The 18,916-nt window shown below is 39.1% G+C and overlaps 1 long non-coding RNA gene across 6 annotated transcripts; it reads left to right on the forward strand.

Annotated features, from left to right (window-relative positions):
• Positions 1–754: 754 nt before the first annotated feature.
• LOC139035694 (uncharacterized) lies at positions 755–18,450 on the forward strand. 6 transcript variants are annotated; one of them, XR_011488400.1, is made up of 4 exons: positions 755–4,900; positions 7,942–8,036; positions 8,425–8,494; positions 13,897–18,450. It is a non-coding gene; the product is annotated as an uncharacterized lncRNA (long non-coding RNA). The 6 variants fall into 6 exon arrangements; XR_011488402.1 differs by lacking the exon at positions 13,897–18,450 and adding an exon at positions 10,048–13,602; XR_011488398.1 differs by having other exon boundaries at positions 7,942–8,494.
• The last annotated feature ends 466 nt before the right edge of the window (positions 18,451–18,916 follow it).

Here is an 18,916-nt window from a genome sequence, read left to right on the forward strand (position 1 = left end):
GGACTCAAGAACCCGTTCCTGCCCACAAGTTTACAGGGCAGTAAGGGAAGACATAATTCAGTGAGTGATGTAAGTGTCTTGACAAGGAAGATGAGAAGATGCTGTGGGAAACCAGAAGAGGAACACCTAGCCAAAACATCTGGAAGGAGAATTAGGTAAACCCTCCAGAGGAGGTGATGTCCAACCTGAAACTGAATGACATGAGTTTTTCTAGCAAAAGTGTCAGGAATAAGAGAGTAGTGGTTCTGGGAGAGGCTTTCAGAAAGGGAAACCATATGCCCAGAGGCTCAAAGACCTTTGCAGACTGGTCCCTATAAGGTAAGCAATGTACTAGATACAATGTGATATATTCAGATGAGCAAGGTACTACTTTAGGAAGCAAAGCACAAAAAACCTAACAAATAAGATGGCTTCAATAATAGCCTTATTGCGCCTCCGTGAGTCAACATTGCTTTACTCTGTCTAATCAGTTCAGTAATCTGAGCTTATATAACTTATTACCTTTGCATCCTCTTATTCAGCATCTACCCTCAACTACCTTATCTTGTAACAGTGACAACAGTAATCTACACTGATTACACTGGCCCTGCGGGGAGAGCCTCTGGCCCTGAACTTGTGTGTTCCCTGTTGTTCAGTATATAACACAGAGATACCCACTTCAGCAAGCATTTGTTCACTCATTAATGGCTTTACCCAGGGCAGGGAGTGCCTGAGAATAAAGAGTAAATATCTGAATGGTACAAACACCAAAGAGGAAGGGCAAGCCATTGGTCATGATTCAAGGACATAAAGGTGAAGAGTTGCAACTGGCCCCGGAAATGGGCTTCTGAATACCCAGTAGTGCTTTCAATCTGATGGGCTGTGACTATCCCTTCCAAGAATTACTGAAACCCTTAGGGCCCTCTGGATGCCGCCTGGCCTGGAGTAACACTGGAGAAGAAACCTCAAGGAGTACTGTGATCTCTCCCTGGCCCCCGGTAAATGGAGCACCTGACCTGGTTTTGTCTTTCCCGTCTCACGGTTCAGGATGATTCAGCCGGCCTGGAGCTCTGGTGGAGCGCTGTCTGCCTGAACTCTGGTGTCCTGCCTCATGGCCTGGGGTCTAGCTGCCAAGTCCCCGTGGCAGCCTGGATTCCTGGACTTCTGGGTTTTCCTTGTCATCATCTGGTTGTGAAATAAAGTGCGGCCTCTGCTCTCCTGGCAGTTTCCAATGTCTGCTACATTTCACTTGCATGTACTCCACTGGATTCTGACAGGTCACCCTCTACATGAAACCACAGTTGAAAGCTGTCTCAAATGAGGCTCTGCCGGACCCTCTCTGGGAGTGAAAGAGAAGCCAATAACAAATAAAAGCAAACCTTTGAAGCAGAGCGTTTAGAGGTAATGTTCCTGGTTATGATGTCCTGTCTCTGCCTTGTCACTTCTTTTGCCCTGCATATGATCTCTTCTTTCCAGGGAAGTTGCTCAGTTCTGTCTGACTCTTTGTGATCCCATTGATTGAAGCCCACCAGGCTCCTCCGTCCATGGCATTTTTCTAGGCAAGAGTGCTGGAGTGAGTTGCCGTTTCCTTCTCCAGAGTATCTTCCCCACCCGGGGATCAAACCCAGGTGTCCCACATTGCGGGCAGATGCTTTACCCTCTGAGCCACCAGGGAAGTCTCTTCTTCCCAAGTAGATGCTAACTGACCAGTGAAAAGCCACATAAGCAAAGACCTATTGGAGATCTTGAATATGCAACCTGGCTTATGGGTTCTGATGATATGGGCAATGGTTTCAGAGCTACGTTTTAGAACTGGTATCATCTTGGTTGATCCAAATTCTCCCTTAGAGTGTTGTAGAAATACTATGGGCTTTCAGCTTCAACAACGAGAAGTTGGAAAGTTTTACCTCTGCCTGTAATCAGAGTACATAACCCTTACTTGAAAATCAAAATGCCAGCCTGGCATTTCAAAACAGTCTTCAACAGAGGAAAGTCACTCTCATCTCCACACCCCTGTCTGCCACTATTATTATGGTTCTAAATATCACTCTCTCTTGCCACCCCAGAAGTTAACAATGAAACAAGAGCCTATCTTGGAAGAACACAGAATATTTTAAGCAAGTCTAAATACATACTATGTAGATAAAGGATTTACTGTTGCCAAAGCAAATCATAGATTAGTTATCCTAGGCTAAAATTATTATTCAAAATACAAATATCCAAAATATAAATGATGATTCTCTTGTGACAAAGTTGTGGGGAGGGTAGTTAAGTTTAGCATTAGTATTCTCCTTGGGGTTATTGTTTTTTATCACTAGGGATGCCTGAGTTGCTAAGCTCACCCAAGATTAGAAATGTTTCCAAACTGCCTCAGTGTGCACACAGGTCAGAATATGTCCCTGTGGGACCACTGGCTCTTAACTGCAACTCTTAATCAGGTTCCCCTGGGGCACTACCATGCCAGTTTCATGAATATCGTTATCAAGCCTGATTTTTGCCCTGTGGCTGCAACAATGGACTTTTGACCTAGTACATGTTTTTACTCTCTGAACCAAGTCACGTGTTTTCTTTTCTCCCCACCCCCCCAAGGTGAGATTTTTGAAGAGGAATGTGACATGGAGTTCTGGATTTATTCCAATCATTTTGGTAAAATAGTACCTGGACCTTCCTACCTTGGTCTTTCCTGGTGGCTCAGATGGTAAAGAATCTGCCTGCAGTGCAGGAGACCCAAATTCAATTCCTGGGTCCGGAAGATCCCCTGGAGAAGAAAATGGCAACTCACCCCAGTATTTTTGCTTGGAGAATTCCATGGACAGAGGAGCCTGACAGGCTATAGTTCCTGGGGTCGCAAAAAGTGGGACACGGCTGAACGACTTCCACTTCACTTCACTTTGACCTTCACTATCCTGATTCCTTATAATATATGTCCTTCTCTCATGGGGAAGTAATCACCAGATTCCCGGACTGGGGAGTCTCAAGGTAAACACTAGGGTTGGTGCTTACAAATCAGGGCTGTTCAAATTCAAATCCTAGTAACAAATGGGCAGAGGAAAGAGAACTTCATCCTTTGCTAACCTTCTCTTTTCAACAAATTCTTCCTTCTCGACAGAACTACAGCTGATTGAAAACATAGATCCCATGTCTTCATGGAACATGAAGCCGCAAAGTCCAGTTCTTCCTTAACATTTTCTAGCAATAACATCTACATTTCAGGCACATTTTCAATGAATCTAGTGATTGGGGTATTAGAGCAGTAGGTGGCTGGACTGGTATTCACACCCTGACAACTTCCTCATGAGGCAGAAGAGTGGAGAGGTAAGGCTGGGGGCTGGAGGCTGATGTTTTCATGGTTTTGAAGTCTCTCCTCCAGTCAACCCCTTGCCCATGCACCTATTTGGGAAAAAACAATCCAATTCTAGATAGGTGGAAGCATGGGATGTTGTATTGCTGGGAGCCGCATGTGGAGGTGGGGTAGAGGACGAGGGAGGGGATGTCTTGGACTACTCCTGTTCCTAAAGCACTTAAGAATATCTGACGATGAGTGATCCCCTCCCACCCCACCCCTGGTAGAACCTAGGGAAAGGATCTGGCGCAATCATTGCTAGCAAGATGTATAATGCATGGGAATGAAACCAAAACTGATTTTAAGAAAAGTCCTCTTAAATCATAAGAGAAATTCTGGGGCTTCTCAAGTGGAAAGAACAAAGTAATAAACGAGAGTGACTCTGCCCAGAAAGCTACTAGGTACGATAGAGCCTCTCAAATAGACATGGATTGTTTGGTTAATGCTAAAAAGGCTCTGTCTTCTTCCCAGGGGACAGAATGCAGGTGTCAGAACATAGGTGAACGTCATAGAGTTGGAAAGCTGAGGCAGCTGCTGAAAGTTTTGATATTCATTTTCTCAAGTAAGGTCACCATGGTCCTTTTCTCAAGTACAAGGTCACTGTGTAACTAACTTAGGTATTTTTTCACTGTGTCACCAAAATTCTTCCTATTATATTATCGCTATTTGGAAAATATACAAATGTACCTTAACAGTATCTTCCTTTAGAATTAAAATCTTTGTCTGGTTATATCTTATTTTCTGTTCCCTTCCACAGGAAAACTTCCAGAAAGTTGTCTGTGTGCTGTCTCTATATCCTCACTTACATTCACCTTTTTGCTTTTCCTATTATTAATGGCTTACCAGTCCAACCTGGCTTCAGTACTGTCATCAGATTCCACTGAAATTGCTCATGTCAAAGTCAGTGACCTCCATGTTGTCAAACACACAAAGCACGTTTTTCCGTCTTCCCTCTTGTATAAAACACTCTCCTTTCCTGACTTCCAGAACAATATTCTCTTCTGGGTATGTCCTCCCTCTCTTACTGGCCACTCCTAACCTTTTTTTTTGTTGTTGTTTTTTCCTCTCTAACTTTCTTCATATAACTCCTTCTTCATAATACTTCTTCAGTATTCTTGCCTTGAGAATCCCATGAACAGTATGAAAAAGCAAAAAGATAGAACTCGGAAAGACGAACTCCCCAGGTCCGTAGGTACCCAATATGCTACTGGAGATCAGTGGAGAAATAACTCCAGAAGCAACGGAGCCAAAACAAAAACAACACCCAGTTGTGGATGTGACTGGTGATGGAAGCAAAGTCCAATGCCATAAAGATCAATACTGCATCGGAACCTGGAATGTTAGGTCCGTGAATCAAGGCAAATCGGAAGTGGTCAAGCAGGAGATGGCAAGTAATTGAATTCCTACCTCTCTGCTAAATATTCCTTCATTTATGTTTTTGGCCCATACCTCTTCCCTGAGCTCCAGATCTGTTCATCCATCTGCCTGCTTGACAGCTCCATAACCTCGTGGTCATTCGAGGATCTACATTCCCAAGGCAGACTCCTGTTTCCTCCTGCATCTCCCTTCTCCATGTCAGTAAGTAAGATCATCAGTTATTTAACATTAAAGTTATAAAGGTAAGTGCAATCCCCTCCCTTATTCTTCCTTGTCCCTCTCACCCTTCACACCCAATCCATCTAGTGTTTCAGTGTTAGTCACTCAGGCGTGTCAGACTCTATGCGATCCCAGGGACCATAGATCACCAGGCCCCTCCGTCCATGGAATTCTTCAGGCAAGAGTACTGGAGTGGGTTGCCATTTCCTTCTCCATGGGATCTTCCCAACCCAGGGATTGAACCTGGGTCTCCCACATTGCAGGCAGGCTCTTTACCATCTGGGCCACTGGGAAGCCCAATCCATCAAACCCTGATTATTTATCTCTAACATGAATCTCAGCTCTGTCCCAGATGCTACATCTGCATTGTCACCTCCACATTCCAACCATCATCCTCTCCGGTCCTAATGACCATAGTAGCCTCTTGGCATACCGCCCTGCTTCCATTTCCATTCATCTCCTGCCAATTTTCCTTACCGCAGAGACAATGATCTTTATAAACATGTAAATAAAATTACATTGCCTGCTAATCAATTCCTTGGATGAGTGCCCGACACATTTAGAATAAAATCTGGACACCTGCAGCACCCTGGTCTGATCTCAATCTCTCTCTTCAATGTACCTCATTCCTAATCATTCCTCCAACATACCAGCCTTCCTCATCACTCCCCTGCAGCCATCAGGTAAATCCTCATCATTATTCTGCTTCATAATTCCATGCTTATTTTCTTCATAAGGCATACAGTAGGCTTAAGAATATTTCCTTAAATGATACCCACACTCTCATTCCTGGAATATATGTCATTTTATGTGGCAGAAAAAACTCTGCAATGGTGATCAAGTTAAAGATCTTGAGATGGGGAGATTATCCTGACTTCTTCAGAGGAAACCTAAATGCCATCACAAGTGTTCTTTATAAGAGGAAGGCTGAAGAAGATGTTACCATGAAAGAGAAGGTGGCAACATGATCATGGAGGCAGAAACTGGTATGATGAGGCCACAAGCCCAAGAATGCTGGCGGTCATTAGAAGCTCAAAGAGGCAAAGAGGGGCTTCCCCCCAGAACCTCTAAAGGGACGGCAGCCCTGATGACACCTGGATTTCAACCCAGTGATACTTATTGGTCCTCAGGAACATTAGAGAATACATTTCTGTTAAGGTCCCGGGTTTGCAGTCATTTGCTATGGCACCCACAGGAAAATGAGTCAGGGTTACCATAACTCATGATGATTTTATCTATTTATTTTAGTCATGTTCTCCCTTTTTAGTCTGTAAGCACTATGAGAGCAGAATTACATCTGTCTCTATTATTTTCTATCATATGACCAGTACTTTGCCATTAGTCGTTTAGTAAATGTATTTTGGGTGAATTGATTAATTTACCTTTCAATAAAGTGTTGCACTTTAAGAGATCTTTCAAAGTTTTATATTCAACCATTTGTCGATAGGCTGTGATCTCCAATATCAGTCAATGAAGTGGGAAACTTTCTTCTTGTCTCAGCTCCACCAAACCCAAAGCCAATCCATCAGCCACTCTCCAGACCTAAATATGTATTTGAGTTGGCCAAAAGCTTTGTTCAGGTTTTTCTTTTCAGTTCAGTTCAGTTCAATCGCGCAGTTGTGTCCGATATTTTACAACCCCGTGGACTGCAGAACACCAGGCCTCCCTGTCCATCACCAACTCCTGTCCATTGAGTCAGTGATGCCATCCAACCATCTGATCCTCTGCTGATCCCTTCTCCTCCTGCCTTCCCAGGAGAAGAATCTTTCCCAGCATCAGGGTCTTTTCAAATGAGTCAGCTCTTTGCATCAGATGGCCAAAGTGTTGGAGTTTCAGCTTCAGCATCAGGCCTTCCAATGAATATTCAGGACTGATTTCCTTTAGGATGGACTGGTTGGATCTCCTTGCAGTCCAAGGGACTCTCAAGAGTCTTCTCCAACACCACAGTTCAAAAGCATCAATTCTTCATCACTCAGCCTTCTTTATAGTCCAACTCTCACATCCATACATGACTACTGGAAAAACCATAGCTTTGACTAGATGGATCTTTGTTGGGAAAGTAATGTCTCTGCTTTTTAATATGCTGACTAGGTTGGTCATAACTTTTCTTCCAAGGAGTAAGCGTCTTTTAATTTCATGGGTGCTGTCACCATCTACAGTGATTTTGGAGCCCCCAAAAATAAAGTCAGCCACTGTTTCCAGTGTTTCCTCATCTACTTGCCATGAAGTGATGGGACCAGATGCCATGATCTTAGTTTTCTGAATCTTTAAGTCAACTTTTTCACTCTCCTCTTTCACTTTTACCAAGAGGCTCTTTAGTTCTTCACTTTCTGCCATAATTGTGGTATCATCTGCATATCTGAGGTTATTGATATTTCTCCCAGCAATCTTGATTCCGGCTTGTGCTTCATCCAGCCCAGTGTTTCTCACGATGTACTCTGCATATTTGTTTGTAACCAAACCCAATATATCTTTCTCCAACATCATCCCACCTCCACTCTATTCCAAACTCATAGCCTCCCTTCCTGAACTAAAAAAAAAGCCCTTCTTAACTGGTTTACCTACTTCACTTTTTTCCTCTTTCTAATCTGAATTAGAAATGACCTAATAAACAAATTTGGTCCCGTAACATTATGTTTAGTGTCCTTCAGTGACTTCTTTGACCAACATCATTAACACATTCTACAAAGATTTTACTGTTTGTCCACTCTTACTTCTCCAGCATTTCAGCATAAAAGCCAGTTTTTACCTTTGTACAGTAGCCTGGAGGCTTCTTGAAGTCCTCCTTCCCACCACAAAGCCTTGGAAAATATTCTCCTCTCTCCACTTTCTTTGATGTTGTGTAATAAGTTTTGTGTCTCCCTCATATCCCAACCCCCAGTGTAATGGTTTTTAGAGGTGGGGCTCTAGGGAGACAATCAGGTTTAGATGAGGTCAAGTGGGGTCTCTATGATAGTACAAGGGCCCTTATAAAAAGAGAAAGAGACCAGAGCTATCTCTCTCTCTTTGTCTACCATATGAAGACACACAGAAAGTAGCTACTTGCAAGCCAGGAAGAGGGTCCTCACCAGATGCTGAGCTTGTTGACTTGATATTGGACTTTCCCGCCTCTAGACTGGTAAGAAATAAATGTCTGTTGCTTTACCATTCAGCCTATGGTCGGCTTAGGCTGACTAAGATATTCAGTTCCTGTTCATCCTCTTCCAGACTGTGTACTCTAAGAGGGCATGAGGGTAGAAATCATATATCTTACTAAAATTATTTCCGTAGTCACAGCATTTATCAAAGGGTCCAATTTAGCAGTAGATTCTTTCCAACAATTAAAAAATGCTGAATGAGTAAATGGTAACAAATAAAAATATTTTAATTTTTTGAAAGAAATGCTTTAATTTTTATGGTGACTTTAAATATTTCAAAGTGTTTTTACACATTATTGCACTTAATATTCCTAGGGAATCCTGTAACAAAGACAGAATAAGTAATCTAATTCTTTTCACTTTTGTCAGATGAAGAATCAGACTCTCGGATGTTTAAATGACTTAGCCAGGCTGATATGGCTAGTGAGTTTTAAAAGGAGTAAGTATGCTATCCACAAGTGTAGAACGCAACCTGCACTTTATATATTTAAATACAAGCATAAACTTACTGTCTTAAGTGTAGCATGTCAAGCAGTGTGCTAAACACTGTAAGTGCATTAATTAATTTAATCCAGAAAATAACCCTATGAAGCATGTACTCCTGTATTCTCATTTTAAGGTTGAAGAAATTGATTTGTGATTGAATAACTTTTAAAAAACCCACAGTTAATGTCTGGGAGAAACGAGGTTTAAACTTAGGTCTGTGTCATTCCAACGCCCCAGATTCTTAGTGGCTCACCTGGGAGATTTTTTTTTAATACTGAGGCATTTCAGATATACAAAAAGCATAAAAAAAATAATATAATGTGATTCATTAATTTACCACTGAGGGTAAGAAATAAAGCATCACAGATAAAAGTATGGTTTCCCAAGTCTCTTGTCATATTTCCTTCTCTCACTGGTAGAGTTAACTAGTGTTCATTAAGAGCAATTTCAGCATAAAGTTTACACCAAGAAGACCAATCAGTCTTTGGAAGGAGGAAGATTTCTCTATTGTTCTAATCCATGCATGAGAAAAAATGGACATGGAAGAGTAGCTTGTGCGAGTCCCTCCCCCCCCACCCCTCTCTCATCCTCATTATATCAATGCAGCATTTAGGTGGAGAAAACAAATCATTGTCATTATAGTCAATTGGTCTTTTGTCAAGCCTGATCCAATATGCTTGATCAATGAGGAGCTCCCTGTAAGCAGTGCTTTGGAAATTGCCTCATATTCTGGATACTTTGCAAGTCTCCTCTGACTAATGTAGCACTGGACCCTCCTGGGAATAGCAAAATCTTTCTGCTACATCTCCTTAATCTCACACAGGGCTAATTCAAACTTTGATAAGATTTTGGATGTGGTAGTTTTTAGAATTCTTGGAAACCAAACCTTTGAGGGAGTTAAGCTTCTTCACCTGTCAATTGGTTGTTGGAAAAAAAATCAATTAGGTAGAAATACCACCCTATTTTTTTTTTTAACCAACTAATGGAATCTTTGATACAAAGAGGACATGATTATAGAATCCATGGAATGCTCTTTGGGCATTGCCCTATTTAACTTGGAGAGAGTCTATTTGCAAAAAAAAAAAAAAAGAAGAAGAAGAAGTGTGGCAGATCACTGTTTTCCATGACACAGATGTATAAAACATTTGGTCTCAAATTCTCTTTCAACAGCTGGTATTTTGAATCTGAGCTCTGGGTTGTACTATTAGTTCAAAAAGCTTGTGATGCTGTGAAAGTGTCCATTGGCTATAATGTTTTCCTTAATTGTGCTTCCTTGCTAGTGCACCTTCTTCATGGGTTCTTCTATATTCTGAAAAATTTGTACTAGTCCTAATAAATGAAGCAAAGATCTATTTAATTAACTGATTATTACATGTCATCTATCAGATAATTGGAATATAGAATCACTCTGTAATCAGTCTAGGTCTCTAAATAGTTGCATACTTGTAAAAACAAAGAGAAAATTGGGACATAAAAAAAGTAATAAGCAGTTTCTTTTAACTACAGGCTCGAACTGAACACTCTTGGTTCTTCAAGTAAATTTTTCCTTCTTTTTTCATAATATCATTGAGTTTAAGATGAGGACTGGCTCAAAAGAAAAACAAACAAAGAAAAGAGGAAGAAAGGAAAGTTCCATCCATCCTCAGCAAATTAATACCCCTGAAGAAGAGTCCAATATGGATATTCCTCTAAGGAAAACTGAAAATAAAAATGCTTTTTAGTACATGTCTCTGGAAGGCCTTTTACAAAGTCCAAGGACAGACTGACCATGGAAATGGACATGAGACAAGTCATTCTGGAACAGTCAAATGAACCTTGCTAAATATCCCCAAATCAAATAATGAGCACACTTGGTTCCAGGCAGCTGCAGGTGGAAATGTGCCTGACACTAGTCACCAGTGTTTGCTCTTGTCTGGGATGCTTTCACACTTAATTCTTCACCTCCTGCCTCCCTCCCCTCTCCTCTGCCTTTTCTATTCCTTGCAGTCAAGAAAGATTCATAATGGAATGTTGACTCGGTGATCTCATTCCAAAGCCCTGTCTATTTAGACACAATAATTTGAAGAGGAAATAAAACTAGTCATATTGGAAAAGGAAAACTAATAAAAAGGTTTTAGTCAGTCACTTAAAAGGAAAAAACTGAATTCAATCTCTGTTTCATTCCCAAGCTGGTTTGTGCATGTAGGCCAAGCCTGGATAATAACACAAGCTCAACAAATCAGGATTCTGTTCTTGAGAAATTCAACATGTAGCTGAAAAGCCCTCACATTGGGGCCCTTCACTAATAGCTGATTTGCAGTCGTTTCTGAAGTGGAAGATAGCAGCTGTCTCACAGCTGGCTAACATCATGGACTGGTGATGGCACTAGCAAGTGACAAATAGCCTTTTGAATTTCAACTGTCAGGTTGATGAAGGAAGAAGAATGTACTTCACAAAAACTTCAAGGAGGAATCTGAGTAAATTTTGTATTCAATGGTCCCAATATTAACAAAGAGATTAATTAGCCATGAAAATTCAGTTATAGTTTTACCCCTTCTAGAAACTGGATTTGCTTCCTCAATACATGGAGGCCAAAAAGCTAAAAACTCAGGAATGATAACTTTCAACCCAAAGCATATTTTTAAATGAAAGTTGGCTTTTATATGAATTTCTTGGTATAAAATATTAAAAAGATATATAGAGAGAACTAACATTTATTTAACACTCACTCTGGGTCGAGAATGATACCTGGAAATTCACACACATAACCCGGTTAAATTGCCACGACAGTCCTATGAGCTTCTGCAAAAAGAAATAAAAGTCCCGCAGCAGTGTCCCATTGTGGAGTAATACTCAGAAAGAACTAAGTTGCTTTCTAACAACACTTAACACTTAATGAGATTAACCTCAGTGATAAAACGCAATAGAGAACAGATACATATTTATCACATTTACTCTAGACAGGGAAGAGCTTTTGAACTTTAAGCTGAATTCTGACAACTCTCCTAGTGGGTGAGATACTTGGTCCTGGGGGACAAGTCTTGGGGACAAAATAATTCTCCATAAACAGTGGAAAGAAAGAGGTTATTTCAGTGGGAAAACTGTAAAAAGTAAGAAGACAGCTCATTTAATAGGATCCAAAGAGACTTGATTTGGAATTAAACTAATAGATAATTCTAAAACTCCCAAAGCCATTTGCTCTCTGATCTTCAAATGTAGATAAAAGATAGAACTATTTACTTTGTGATACACTGGGATTCCTATAATAAAAGTGTGGTGATAACCAAAGTGTGGTTCTTTTTTTCAAATTACTTGCTATATAACTATTTTTGGTTTATATGGGGCATAGGTAGAACAATTGCAATCTGAGAGGAAAACCACAGAGTCCTCTTAATTAACTTAGCAATTTTGTTTAAAATTTTTTAAACAGCTTAAAATAAGTAACTTTTAACCATCCCAGTAAGTTTTTCTAATGAAGTTTTCTAATCAAATCATTCAATAATTTTAATATTTAAAAGATAAGGAATCTGGGACTCAGAACAATGAAGTGACTGTCACATTTTCCATGGCTTCTCGGAATTAGGGTTTTCTTTCCTGGCGGCATTGTATCCATTGTGGTTTTTCCTATACCACTGGGTCTCACTGTACCGAACTATTTCTCAGCTCACTCCAGAGCCACAATGAGTTAGTTAAAACTATGGGTTAATGTATTTATCTACCCATAATTTTAAGGGGGTGAGTAGTTGTATCAGTAACTATAACTGTAACTGTCCAGTTCAACCCAGACGGTCAACCTTACAGCCTTAGGTGACCAAGCTTCCAAGAATTTTCTCATGGCATTAGGAACATGTCAGTGTATAAAGTTATTTGTCAGAGAACAGAATGAACTCACAGTCAGCCTGTTTGGTAAGATTCATGTGACTAAATCTGATAATGGTGTCAGTGTTTTGGCAGCATGACCACAAAAATTACAGGTCAAATCCAGCCACTTATGATCCTATCTGGAGTTCCCTGATGAGAAAGGACATGCTGTATTGCCAGGCCCATATGAGATTAAGGTAATCATTTTAATAGTAAAAGACCAAAGACATTGGGAAATATTTATTAGCAACTAGTAAGCAATTCCTACCTTGGATTTTGGCTTGAGTCCTGCACCATCATTAAAGTATACCTGAATTACATGAGTTGGATATTTTGACATAATGAGAAGAACAATGTGTCCTGCATATTTCGTTGAGACCACTACCCAAAATATGGAAGGATATACATTTACAGATGGAGAATTCTGATAGATGTGAAGGAAAAAAAAATTTGGAACTCCACTGAGACTCTTTATAAAACCCTTGAAACTTTTCACTGACTCATGGTTTGCGGATTAAAAACCAGGCAACCTTGTTAAAAAAGCTGATGCCTTCTGAATGAATTCAACAGGTTGTTGATGAATTATCTTGTTAAATGATTGTTTATCTTGGAAAATTATCTCAATGATCAGCAGGCATCGATACCATTGGGCCTAATGTCTAACTAAGGTAACTATCATCTTTGGAAGAGATGAATAGATTTCATTACAGTAGTTTCTTTCAAGTTTCTTGGAAAGGATCTAAGGTGAGATGCTGGAAGATTGGTTATCTACCTAAAAGATCAGCTTGAGCCTCTCTTAATCATCACAAAAGTAAAGCTATTAGGAAAGAAAATGAATGAGTGCATTGAATGGCAATCTCACAGTTGTCTTAAAGAGGAGCTGACATGGCCCATTTGACTTCCTACTTCATGTTCTGCCCTTCGTCTTATGCACTGGTCTCCTCCAAGTCTGCCCTATATACTCACTGCTCCTCAAATATCCCTAGAATTTCACTTTTTCCATAACGTCTAAGTGTGATGTTCTGGCTAGGTAATCTTCTTGTCTAGAGTATAGGAGTAAGTGGTCATTTTGATTCTCTCTGTATAATGACTTTGTTAAATGTTTTAAAATATGTAATTTTATATATCTTAGTTATAGTTTATTAAATATATGTTAGCAAAAATTTTATTAAAATATTAAGAATATTTCTAAAATATAAAATAAAAATATAATATAATATATAAATAAATAAATTTCCTTCTTTAAAGTACAGAGTATCCCATGTTTTCCTGCACTGAGGTGAGAAGAATTCTCAAAAAGCAAAATAAATGTCACTGTGATTATAATCTATCTGGCATTTAGGGAACAAGATGGACTCTTGAAGTTCTTTAAGACATCTGTGTCTATTGGCCAATTAATTAACTATGTTTTTCATGGAACGATCAGCTATCAAAGTCATCGTGAATCAATGATTTAGCATGTGACTTCTGAAGCCAGATTGCCTGGATTTGAAATCTGCCTCCTTCACTTTACAGGCACCTGGTCTTAAGCAAGTAAACCAACATCTCCGTCTGCTGCTGCTGCTGCTAAGTCCCTTCAGTCGTGTCCGACTCTGTGCCACCCCATAGATGGCAGCCCACCAGGCTCCGCCGTCCCTGGGATTCTCCAGGCAAGAACACTGAAGCGGGTTGCCATGTCCTTCTCCAAAGCATGAAAGTGAAAAGTGAAAGTGAAGTCGCTCAGTCCTGCCTGACTCATAGTGACCACACGGACCGCAGCCCACCAGGCTCCTTCGTCCATGGGATTTTCTAGGCAAGAGGACTGGAGTGGGGTGCCATTGCCTTCTCTGCATCTCTGTCTAGCCTCCCTCATCTCACAAAATGAGAACAATAGCAAGGTTCACGTCACTGGATTATTATAAATTAGATTAATGCAAATGCTTATGTTATATATATTATGTTGATACAAACGAAGTGTTTAGAACAATGGTTGGCACAAAGTAAGAACTCAATAAGCAAGCTGTTATTATACTCTTGGAACTAGTTCACTTTCACTCACTCAGATCAGCACTTTTTACTTCCTGCCTAACTCTTCTTCCTGCTAGATTCCTCTTCTGATTGACCCATGTCAATACCTCACCCTGACTCACAGTACCGCAGAAACTCCTTAGTAATACAGAAACTTCTTAAAGACCACATCCTTTACTTCTTGAAATTTCCCGCATGATCTAGCATTATATTCAGCCTAGGATGGGTAAAAACTTAAGTATTTATTGGCACCAATTGCCCTAGTCATCCCCTAACAATAACTGGTCAGTCAGGCACAGTTTCCTCTCCGGTTCCTTGGTGAGATGACCCAGTGCCATCTTGAGAATTATTAGAGAGATATTATAAGCAGCATGACTCCAATTAAGCCTTTAAATCTTATAGGGTGTGATCTGCAATATATTCATGACTTGTTCTCAGTGAGTTATTGAGCAAAAGGACAAAAGCCAAGAACACATGTGAAGCTAGATGCCAGTTAATAGACTCTGATATTCAGACTATGAACTAGATCAAATTGTTCTTTTGAAAAGAATAACCAGATTATTAATAAGAGGTAGGCTGGAGAGAAATCAAATTACAAATCACTGACATGTAGCCAAGAATCCAGTCTACCAAGATATTATTTTCTATTAATACATTATCTACTTACCTGTGTGAGCTGAGAAAACAGCCAAAAGTAAACATGTAGACAATTCAATCAGTGCTGGAAAAATGAATTAGAAGTGTTGCTCAACTAAAGTCATGTCACTTTACCACTTTCTACTTCATTTATTTTTTTTCTTCCTCATCTATATAGAAACAAAGGAAAGTTAAACTACTAGATAATATATGAGGATTTTTCTTCCAGCTTAAGGTTTCCATGATTCCAACTTTGACCAGGCAACCAGAAGCAGATTCTATAGGATCTGACATGGTCCGTGACTGTAGGAAACTAAAGTAGGATCAAAGGAAGTGAAAATGAGTCTTGCAGAAAAAGTTGAAGCCGCTCTTTTAGTACAGACCTAGTAAATGACTTCATAACACTTTTAAAAACAAAAGCAAAAGAGGAGAATCATCTTACTGGTTAACCTTCTCTCTCTAAAAGTTCTAAGCCAGGCATCTTTAGATTGGGTGGGGTTGACAAAAAAATATGAGACGTATATATATATTTTAATTTAAAATGATATTTCTGGAAGTGTCTATCTAAATCAATATTTTATAAATCCAGTAGTTGAAACGTGTTAGAAAAATTTGATACTTAAAGCAGCTCTAGGACTTCCCTGGTGGTACAGCACATAAGAATCCACCTGCCAATTCAGGGGACAGAGGTGCCCTCCACGGTCCGGGAAGATTTAACACGCCATGGAGCAACTAAAGCCTGAACCACAATTATTGGAGCCCATGTGCCCTTGGACCCATGAACCACAACTACTGCCCCAGGCACTGCAGCTCCTGAATCCCACCCACTCTAGAGCTTGTGCTCCACCAAAGAAGCCACTGCGATGGGAAGCCTGTGCACTGCACCAGGCTGCAAGAGCAGCCCGTTAGCCACAGCTAGAGCAAGCCCCCACGCAGCAACAAAGACCCAGCCCAACCAAAACTAAGGAAATACACTAAAGCAATCTATAATGATTCTTCCTACATAGCACAAGGTTGACAACTATTAAAGATGGTTGAAAATTTTCACTTCTTTCATTAAGTAGAGTGCATCTCTACCTTAAAAAGTAGTGCCACAAATTGCTGGCATTCCAAGTTTGGGAAGCCCAGTAACTGAAGATAGTAAATATAGAATCCATTTGGGAAAATGAAAAAGTAGTGCCACAATGTCAAGGTTTCTTACCAGGTTGATTCTTGCCTTTGTTTTGTGAGGATTAAGCAAGTTAACATATAGTAAAGCCCTTCAGAAGGAGCCTGAAGCACAAAACACTCAGGAAATGTCAGCTATTGTTATTCTTGTTGCTTTTTTTTATGGCAGTATGTCCATAAATTTCCAACTATTCCCTAGTGAGGTGGGTTAGAGAAATCTCTTTCTTATTTACTCCTTTTCTGTGAACCTCCCCTCACTACCAAATTCTCCCTGAAGCAAGTAAAAGCTCTAACTGGAAAAACAGGATTCAAGTAAATTCTTCAGAGGATTTCACAACCAGATTTTGCTCAGGTAATGCATAATTCATCATACTGAGTTCATATTTTTGCTAAGACAGAAAGGCAGCTATTAGCTTTAGTGATATTGACTTAAGCTGTAAAATCGCACTTTTAATTCTATGTAGCCTTTTCTTGTCAAGTTTAATTGCTTATTTATCTGCTTTATCACCTATAAAATTGTTCTATTTATTGAACAATTGTTCTATTTCTTTTAAATTTCACAAGTGTTTTTGAAAATCTTAAAACCTAAACCCATGCTTCCAATTTTGATAAATGCTACCAACTTTTCTTTTTAACATGGTACCAACTCTGATATAAAATACAGAAAGAGGCAGTATAGAATTAAAAGATGGGTTTGGGAATCAAAATTTAGTCCTTTCATTAATCATGATGCTTTAGGCACATTACTTATTCTCTTCCAGCTTCAATTTCCTCATTTTTAATATAGGGACAATGATAGTTCAGAGTTCATAGAGTTATTGTGGGGAGTTAAATAATTTAAAATGAATGTCAAGGACCTTGTATGTGGTAAATTTTCAGTGCTTATAATTTTATAGAAAGAACTGAGCTGGGCAGAATCCCAGAGGTCTTTAGAGTAGCCTTTAAAGAAAATTATTAGCCTCAGCAACTATTCTTTTAATAAAAGAATAAATGGAGATATATACACTGTTCTTTAAATATGGATATTTACCTGGCTCTTGTCCATTTATACTCAATTTGATCTACGTGTACATATATATACAGAGACACACTTTCAGGTAGCAGTGTATTTACATGTGCATTTATGTAGACAACACATATATTATTGGTCTGTAACTTTCTCTGAACACATTTGAGCATACATTAATGAGTCTCTTCTGAATTCAAAATTGGCCCAGTATGTCCTCATTAAAACTCAAATTTTCTATGATCTAATGTTTTCCTACAACTTTTAAAATATTTATAATGTATACTCTTGATCCATTATCTCTTTGGTTTCTAACACTTTACATTTAAATCTGTCCTCCATCAAAACTTTGGAAAGAGCATCCTCTTCCCATAATTATCTCCAATCCACCTGTTTGCAAATACATTAATCATATTTCAAGGTCACTTCCAAGCCCTGTTGTGTCTATTGGACAACACCAAAACTGCTCTTGCTAACAGTAAGAAAACCACTCAAGAATAGAAGAGCATTCAGTTGATTTCCATATTGGTAAACTGATTTTTATCAATGGTACAGAGTTAAGTAACCTTGTTATATTTAGCAGATACATAATAATAATAATAATGAAGATGATGCTGACATCGTCATAACATAGGGGCTTTGAATTATTTTCTGGTGTCATCACAGAGTATACAAACTATGCATGTCTTCCTTGTTAAATAGATTCTCCCCTGCCCACTCTGCGCGCCTGCCACCCCCGCTCCACTTCTTTCATGACCAAATACACGGACGACAGGGGTAACTGGGGATAACTGGGGCTAAGAGTACAACATATGTCCTCCAATAGATGAAACCTAACTGACTCATACTGACCTCATGATCCCGCTTTTGTCAGGAGCTTATACCCATTAATGAAGCTAACTGGCCTACATGCAGTTGATATTAATTAGGTTATTCAATAAATTGAATTAACACTAATATGGTTTCTATGCCCTTATGGTCTCAGGAAAAGCCCTGACTGTCAAATGAAGTTGTATTATGCACATCCTTCTCTATAACGAACATTGCATACGGGGACTGACACAGATGGTCTCTGACTCTTCCGGGTTCATTTTTGTCACTAATTGGTGCTTTTTTACATTGCGTGTGTGTGTTAGCTGTTATTGTATTTAGAGTTATTTGAAGCTTAAATCTCATTGCTTTTTCTTTCCTATTTCCCTCATCATTTGTAAACATGCTATTTTATATGGCATTATATTTCTGGTTTTCTGTGATATTGGTTGTCTTGTATTATTATCTTGCCTCTACCTTTCTTTTAAAGATGTATCTTCTGTTTTCCCTATAAATTTGCTTTCCACTGCTTTCTGAATTTTCATTTAAGGCAGATGCTCTTAGAGTGGAATTAAGACAAAAGACAGGAAGATATGCACTCACCTTAACTCATCAAGAAAAAAATTCATGCAGTCTAAGATCTGTTTTGGGGAGATTTTAATTTCAACTCAGGAATCCATAGATAAAATTAAGGGATTTAAGATCAGCATAGAGTCTTTGTATTAAATAAATAAAAATAATAATAATGAACTTATATTAATATAATATAAAATAATTTAAATAGTGCAAGTCTTAGAGTAAATGATAATAATAGAGTAATATTATAAACCTATAATAATATACCCTAATAATGTATATTATATGTAATTGTATATTTCTAATATATGTCAACATTAATTCATATAATTG

This window comes from Odocoileus virginianus, chromosome 6 (assembly GCF_023699985.2).
Source record: "Odocoileus virginianus isolate 20LAN1187 ecotype Illinois chromosome 6, Ovbor_1.2, whole genome shotgun sequence".
Lineage (NCBI taxonomy): Eukaryota > Metazoa > Chordata > Mammalia > Artiodactyla > Cervidae > Odocoileus > Odocoileus virginianus.